Raw genomic sequence first — 9,018 nt, forward strand, 5'->3', positions numbered from 1 at the left:
TGGTCATGCGGTCTCATTGCTCATCACCGAACAATTCACCTCGACATATCTTCACTCTGTGACAAACGTTCTGATGCACTTCAGGAAGATGTTATCATAGCTTAAGTGGACGTCTTGTCTAGGACAGTAGCTCCTTTTTTTTCCCTACCTCCAGCCTTCTATTGATCAGCTTCCAATAGAGACGTACTGATAACTATTAACGATCATTGACGGTCTACATTGAATACCATCCATTCAGATTAGATAATGAACATGCTCATTATTATTTTTTCAATTGTTATTGAAGAAAGATCTTTCAATTTGTATGGCAAAATTCTTATTGTAAGATAGTATGCAAATGTTAGAGCTTTGTTACATCCGTAATGAAATGCCTCGCCCCTGATATAAAGCATTATAAAGGCTCGAGAGACGCAATTTTTATGTAAGCGAAGAAAAAAATTATCTCGACGAAATGTATGTATGAAAGAATAAGAGCTTTTGCATGTGTTTAGTTACCAAAGGAGAGTCTGCGCGCGTGCATAAACAATAGTTTATCGCATGGTCAATAGAAAAAAGGGCACAATGCGAATCTTCAGAACCACAATTAGTGGGGCGAGCGACAATTTACGTGAATCTAATCGAAGGCCGCCTGTGACATAATATACAGTCACGCCATCTGACGAGGGCGGTAAGGAACTATTTTTTTTCTGTCCGGCAGGGTGGAGACTGATCACGTGACCAAGACAGATTGATAGCCCGGCTCCCCGTGACTTAGATAATCAACTGGCTGTGTCCAGGAATTTACGACAATCGATAGGTCGCTAATCGGCGGACAAAATCCGCCAAATTTCCGTCGAATAAAAAGTTTTCCCTCGGCTTGATTGGGGAGGGTCGGCAGAGGAGGGAGGGAAGAGTTGGAGAGAATCGATGCTCTAACATTAACGGTGTTTTGGGTGGAGGCAAATTTGTTTCCCTTCTGCAGCTCGCACAGTAATCGATAGGGAAATTTCAAATTGGTTGGCCAGATTGAGAGTGTCTGAATGACACTTTCTTTGTGCATAAAGTTGACACTTTTATGTCGTTCCAGACCGAATCGATCAGGAAATTGCTGCAATTGGCCCAAGTATATCTTTGCGACAGAGCACAGAAGAAGAACGCAGATTGCAGTGACATTGTTTATCCTTGCACCTGCAGGCGTTTGTGTTTGGAAAGAGACGTCTCAATTTATCTTTCAATACAGCTGGCAAAGGGATAAGTTCCGGTAGCTCAGACAGACGGAAAATAACGAACAATCTCTTATTCCGGCGGTAAACCTTACATGAAAAAATATCAAATTGGCGAAAACTTGGGCGGAATCAAATTTGAGAATATTTTTCAATTCAAAATTTCTCTCCGTAACAGATCGATGGGAATATCTACATCCATCTATTAATACGTTCTGTCGATGGAATTTGCAGAGCAAATAGAGCAATATAGATTAAACTATCGTCTCTTCGCGCGAATTTTTAAAAAAACCCTTTTTTCAGATCGTTTGCTTTGAAATTCATTTTTTAAGAAGGATAAATATAGGGAAGTCTCGGTCTAATAATTTGTACTCGAAGCCAGCAGGGTGTAGGTGCGGAGGGCCACCCTGGGCGTGCATTCCTATAGATGGTAGGGGGCAATCACATCTGCAACTAGATAAATAGGGCGCAGCGTGTAAGCTAAGCAAAGTAAAAGCCATGCAACGAATTTCCTCGATTGTCAGACCGGTCGAAAATGAATTGACATAGTTGCATACTTCGAATTCGGCTAGGTAACACGAGTAATTAATGCGGTTTTATCACATCCTTCCCTCTCCCATCGGTGACGTCAACGTCACGTGACAACATAATCTAGAGAGTACAGATTTGTCATTTACGCAAGGCTGATCCTCTACGTGCCGCAGCAAAATTAGCGTTCTCAGCAAAATTCATCTTTCACCTTTCCCAAACTCGTAAGCCAGACATTTTGAGAAATCGCGTTTTGTTGATTATCAATATTTCCCTCTTTTGCAACTTTTAAAGCCTGTATTGATATGGTAATTTAAACTTTAATTACGCATCTTGTTTATTATTTACGCTACAGATAAACTAAATGTTATGAATTAAATTAATTATAGGCACATCTAGACTAATAAATAAATAATTTAACTTCATTTTAATGCTATTTAATTCTAAGCAATTTATATTAATTAAGTCTCTTTTGATAAAAACATGAGAGAGAGAGACGTTTAGAGCATTAATAGCAAATAATTTAGACAGTTTCAGGGAAAGTATTAGTAGTTTCTAGTATATACATCGTGTTGTAAAGAAAATACTTTTCAAAAAATTCCTATTAATATTTTTATTTTATTTAATTTTTATTTTAAACAAACTAAAGGGAGTGAGATGGCGAGAAGAAGAGCGAACATTAAGTAGGTAAAGCCTAATTACTGAGTAGCGACATAGAGTATTACACGTGCTAACAATCACCGGTAATCCAGTAATCTGTGAGAGAACTGTGTGGTTGCTAAAAAACGAGTTTCTATTAGAATATGGCGTTTAATAACATTTATGTTACATACCGAGCACCCGCCCTTCGTCCTCAGCAGTAATAATGATGTTGCCTGCTTTCTCTAGTTAATGACGGGTTTTGCACATGGCATTCGTCAAGGCAGTAAACAGAAAGTTGTCTTTGGTATGAATCGTAGTTGTTTGTGGCTATTTTCTAACAAACTCTGGCTGTCCTAGTTTGTGGTGACATCTTCATTTAACGCTGTTAAATCCCATTTACATTTTAAAAGTCAGCTAAAAACCTCGTCTGTTTACACTAAACAGACTTTCTTCTTTCTTTTTTTTAATTTTTTTATTCTTTTTTCGTTCCTTAGAAACTCAATTACCGTGCAGACTCAAAGTGCGCCATTGGGAGAAGTAGGATTTACTAGTTCAACCCTAAGTGGTTCGTTGCATTTGCATAATCAATTCAGTAGATACGAGATTTACCGGGAAATGAGCAGGTAATTAGCGGTGAAAAAGTCACTAGTCTTTTGCGACTTGAAAGAGAGAGAAAAAGTGATGAAGAGAAAAAGAACGCAATAATTATTCCCATTTCGAAGACTTGACAAATCCTTCGGCCAACCAACAATGCATGGAGGAAAGGAAGGATTGCGCATGCTCGCTAATCTCACTTCCTTCCGTCTCCACCACGTGACTGGCCGCAGGTGTCGATGTTGATGCAAGATTCCGATTTTCCAGTCACTCACTTCCATTTCCAGATGAGACAACGAGCACTTCCTTCCAAATCAGGAAGAGAGCATTTTCTTACTCTTCATATTTTTACAGGTATATGAGTTATCTCTCAATCTATTTATATACACTATATGCATAAATAACGTTCAGATAATGAACCATCTATCCCATTTCCAGCCCGAAAAATCTACAAATAGAGGGATCAAACGGTAGCAGATGCAGAACCTACCGTCTCCCATCTGGCAGTAGCTAGTTGACGGATAGCTCGGTGTGGTAGATAGTCAGAGTTTATCAGATGGTAGGCTCAAGTCTGTCAACGGACTCCCTTATCTGGACTGTCCACGTAACGAACTGGCTCGTACTGGACATTAGTTGCTGTCACCTGCTCTTCTTTAATTTTTTGGTAGCATCAGGTGCTCTTTCTATCATTTCTCCATCTACATTCATTAACCACTTTTATATTGCTGGTTATTGGTCGCTTCTTACGTACTCATAGGCCTATCTGTTTCTTCTCTCTTATATTTATGGTTTGTTTTATGGCACATTAATAATAGTGTTATTGTAACCGTGTTGTAAAATGTTCAAACTTCGTGTTCTTCAATTGAAAATAATTACTGAAAACGAAAAAATAATAATATATAAATCTTGAATTATGACTTAAAGATGACAACAGGACATGGTAGCATTGATTATTATTTCATATTTTTTTTTCTTTTTAATTTCTTTGTAGTTTTATCTTTATGCGAGGAATAAAGATAATGATCTAAAATTATTTTTAAATTAATTAAAATATACAATAACATTTTAAAACAGATAAGGATCTATTTAAACAATGATATCGATTGCATATTATGAGATATTAATTAATTAGAGTAATTTCTTAAATTTACTTTAAATATTAATAAAGAATTTTTATGTTATATATATATTCATTTTTTAAGAGAATGACTTAAAAAGATCATGGGCTTAAGAGGATCTATTAAATTAATTTTTCTGAATAATGAAATTCATAACTTTTAATATATTTTAGCCTATATAATTTAAATATGGGGAAAATTTTTAAAAATATTTCCTATATTAAGATATTGTTAATATTATGTTAAATCAATTCTGATAAATTATCTTGAAAGTTTTTTTTAATTTAAATGTTTTTTGAAATGGTTATAAAGTTCAATTCCCAACGATTTGTACTTTTTTACCCAGAATTTTTGTGATATTTTTTTACTCAATAGATAAGCGTCACTTGTTTTCTTGTTAGATTACAATCTAACTAAGAAAAATGATATTTTTTTTTAAATTTATCGTCTTTTTTATTTATTGCAAAGTTTTAATATTGAACGTTGATGCAGAGCCTTCTTCTCAGCTTGGGTGTAGATTTTCTTTAATTTTGGGAGTTTTCTTACTTCCTGTGGGTTTTTTCTTAGATTTTAAGATAATTTTTAACTTTTGCGATAGGTTATCTACTTTTTAATTTATGTGAGTTTTTCTTATAAGATCTATCGAAAGAAACCCTTAAAAAGTCGAGAAGATCACCCAGTTCGCATTATAGCGATTAAGAAATATATCAAGTTAAAAAGTAGGTCTGTTACGATTTATCAATCATTTTAATAAGTAGGACATTTTTATAAATAAGCATTAGAAGAATTTCATAGCAAATTCTGATGAAATGTACAGGACTTACCGATAATATATTTGCAGTAGACCTATATCGATTGTAAGTTGAACTAAATTTTCCTTTAATTTCAAAGTAATAAAAATAAGAAGATTGTTGATATCTTATTAAAACCGATCGGATAATAAACAGGAAGCATTTCATAATTTCGATAGTTTGATTGACAGTTTATCGATGAGCTTTCGAGATTTAAACTCTTAATTACAATATGCATATTTAATCATAATTGCCATGTATTAAATTAAAAACAAACGCCCTAGAAACATTTTAACTGATATTTATCACATCTCGTTTAATAAACAACGTGACAAATAAACTAAAGTTTGTTTCGTAATTAAATTATTAGGAAAATTTCCTCATCCTACACGTTTAAAAAAAATACAGTAGTCAGCGATAATTAGCTTGATAGGGATTTTAAGATTAAAGCTACTCGTCTCTTAACTGTAAATGAACTTTATAGAGAAAGTTGAACTCATCGAAAATTCTACCATTCTAGTCAAAAAACTGTCCCATAAATTATGGTTTCATAGTCGTCGAGCCGAAATTCACTTTGTGTTCTGGACTCTGTCGGGATGTGCATGGTCCCAACTCGTCGAACGCCGACCCAATATAAATTAGGCAAGCGTCGAAAAGTTGAACATCCGAAGTCTGTCATTTTATGTTAATAAAGGGAGGCCGGGCAGCAGGGGTCCTAGCTTGATTACATTAGCTGTGAACGTGGTGAGGAAACCTTATTGAAATGACATTATTTGAGTGAGGGTTTCTGCTCTATGTCACCGACGACACAATAGAGGTTCCCCCGACACAAGGAACCACGTTCGTTCCCGACTGGCCAGGAAATTAGGCTGACATCTACTGGATTAGACTGCAAAGAAACATGTAGAACAATGGATCAGAATGCTGATCAAACTCTCTCGCTCTTTCATCTCATCTTTGTTAGTAAATTACCATCCGGTTTATTCAATTTATCCGGGCTTAAAAAAAGTTTTGCAAACATGATCCGCTATCGATATCGAACTATCGTTATTGGTTAATTATCTCTCTAACTGCTAGAAAGATCGAATTCGTCTCTATGCCGATTTAATCATTTTTGTACCGACATTCTTCGGATGCAAAAAAAAATATTCTTGGCTGGTTTGAACGCAATATATAAGTTCCATAGTCGGAGTCTCATACTCCATGACTCATTTCTAGTGGAATGTCTGCGTTTGCTAGGCCTAAAACCGCAAGCCAGCTAAACTCTGTTGTGGCTGTCGTGTCGTAGATAATCGTTCTCTCTCTCCCCTCTGCGTTACGTTCCTGTTTAATATCAAATACCGCCCCGAGTTAGTTGTGGGTCTTGTACTGCGGTTCTGCATTCCTTCGTCCCCTGGGTGTAAATTATAACAGAGTGGAGGGGTTGGCAATAGTCTGTTCGTACTCTAATAAGCTGTACGAATTTGGGGGAGAGAAAAATCGACGCAACAACACTAAATTAGGCTTAGGTCTATTTAAAGTGAGCATGTGAACTTCATTAGTCTGTCACTGATGATGCAACTCGGATGATAGATTTGCGGTAGTGTCGCAACTCCTGATGATCGTCCCAGTTCATTCGACACATCACCACGGCCTATCTTTAATATATATTTATATAAGTTTATATATTCCTTTCTTTAATTCATTTATCTATACGGGTCATAATTAAGCTTTAATTAATTATTTGCTATACCGATTTACTTCCCTTATAATTTATCACAAATATTCTTCAACTCTACGCGGAGTGTTTAATTTTAACTGTTATTTTAAATTTAATTTTAGTTTGACTTTTCCAATAAAAATTAGCCTAATCGGAAGTATAATACAAAGCATCTTGATGATAATTGAAGATGATGCTTCCATATTTAAAAAAAGCCTTACTTATCTTATCATTAGTATAAATTAATTAACTTGAACAGTTTTATGTTACAAGCTATAAGTTATGTGATGATGAAAGAATTTTTTTCACTTATTTATTATGTAAATTTTAGTTTATCTATTTATATATAAATTATTTAATCATTCATCCATTTGATACAAGTTATGACCTTTTAATATAATTTTCAAATTAATATATTCCTGCATTTAGCCTTAAAGCATAATTTAATCGACTTTTAATTTAATTTTAATTAAGTTTTCATTTAAAAAATGTTTAAATATGTCTTAACTTGTTAGATATTCAGATCTTAGATCTGAAGGATCTCTCTCATTAATCTTTCTCTTTGGTGCCGTTTCCTATTAATGTCTTTATTATAGACTTAAGTTTAATTTTTTTTATTTAATAATAAAATATAAAATACATATTTTTTTCTTTTTTACTTTATAGAAGGCTAAAACTCGTTTGAATAGAGAATTTCCTGTTGAAAAAAGTGACGAACCGAAGTATTTCTGAAGCTGCATTCAATTTTGTTTATATTGTTATTGTCGAGTGCTCTATTTAAAATTTGCATTTATAAACGCGAAATTTTAAATTTTAAAACGTATTTTTTACTCTTCAGAATATTTTATATTATGTATTTATATTTATATAAGAAAATAAAGACGATCAACTGGTCAATAACTCAATTTCCGTCAAATTTTATTGATCTTTTTTTCTTAATTCATTAACATAAATTTGAGATGGTTCTCTGACTAAGTAATAAAATTTTGTTCACATATAAACGATATAAAGTAAAATATGCAAAACAAAGTACAAGATATATATTATTTAAAGGCATTTTATAAAAGTTTAAACTTTACAATATTTTTTTAGTAATAAATTGATTTTAAATGAAGCTCTGGAGCTTACTTAAATTAATTGTAAAAATGTAGAAAAAATAAATTTTTCAGTAATTAAAATCTTTAATTCGAATTAATTAATATTAAATGTTATTGAAGAGACGGGAAAATGATTATTTTCGCATCAGTTGCATGTTTTTATGATCAAAATTTCGGTCTTTGGTGGAAGGTTGGTGGTGGAGTGGTTTATTGTTAGTCTCCGTGTCAAACAAATCCCCGAAGACAAACTTAGATCAATGAGTAGACTATGGACTGGGTTATCATCATAATGCCATCTCCCCAATGTCCGATTCGAGTAAATCACCGTCATTCTTCCCAAATATATAAATAAACCTTCGGTTTATTTATTTAAAAAGGTTTTATCAATTTAAAACGTGTTTATCTTCACGTAATTGATTAAAGGTATGCAAAGTTCTGTATTTCGTAAGTAAAGTTGGTCGTCCGTAATATCTGAAAAATGGCATACAAACGCAGACAAACAACTTTGACAAATCCACTTTTAAATTTAATTAAAAGTCGTAACAAAGTAGAAAATTACATTTTCATCCTTACAAATTAAAACCATTAATTATTTACAATATGGACGAAACTTTATACTTTAAACAATCTTTTTAACAAGACAATTTTGTGACATTATCAAATAAATAAAAACATTATCATGGAGAAAAAATATATAAGATTAACCGATATCGAAGGTTTGTTTTTCAGATTTAGTTGCACGACAGCAAGTAATAACATGTTTCTTAGTTTTATTGGAATTTCTCATGCTGGCATATAGCCTATACATTGGACAAACATGTTGGCATGTCACATCTTTGACTCCATCCCACTGTGATATTAAACCGGTTGGACAAGCTGCCATTCACTTTTGAAAGATATCTAACTTTTAGTATGCACTGGCTACGCTTAAAAATATTTGTTAACCGCAAAGTCCACTCTTCCTCTCTTCTTTTAATAACTGGAAAATCTGTAATAATATACATAAAAGAAAATTATTAACTCTCTCTTTTAGACATTGTATTAAACATTTTTATATTTGACTTATTCAATTGGACACAATACGCTTACGAAAAATGTCCAGGCTGTGTTATAACATAATTTCAATCTTGCTTCAAATTAATAATTAACATTACATTATATTTAATTCAAATTTATATTATAAAATTGAATTTTAACTGATACAAAATAGTTTTACTAGTTTAAAACAAACCAGAAAATTATATTGACATCAATTTATAATTTAAGTCAAAATTCTTATGTAAAATTTTATACAAAAATAATTATCAATTGTATATTTTAATATATTTTAAATGGAAAAATATTATT

The 9,018-nt window shown here is 32.8% G+C and overlaps 1 long non-coding RNA gene across 3 annotated transcripts in view; it reads left to right on the forward strand.

Moving 5' to 3' along the window:
* The window catches only part of LOC136979040 (uncharacterized), a 68,648-nt gene extending 61,170 nt beyond the window's left edge, over positions 1-7,478 (forward strand). For all 3 annotated transcript variants that reach the window (XR_010881322.1, XR_010881321.1, XR_010881323.1), the window contains one exon: positions 7,241-7,478. This is a non-coding gene — a long non-coding RNA (uncharacterized lncRNA). The remainder of the gene's footprint in view (positions 1-7,240) is intronic.
* Positions 7,479-9,018: the final 1,540 nt, after the last annotated feature.

The sequence above is a fragment of the Centruroides vittatus genome, unplaced genomic scaffold (genome assembly GCF_030686945.1).
Source record: "Centruroides vittatus isolate TY-2023 unplaced genomic scaffold, ASM3068694v2 contig_575, whole genome shotgun sequence".
Taxonomy (NCBI): domain Eukaryota; kingdom Metazoa; phylum Arthropoda; class Arachnida; order Scorpiones; family Buthidae; genus Centruroides; species Centruroides vittatus.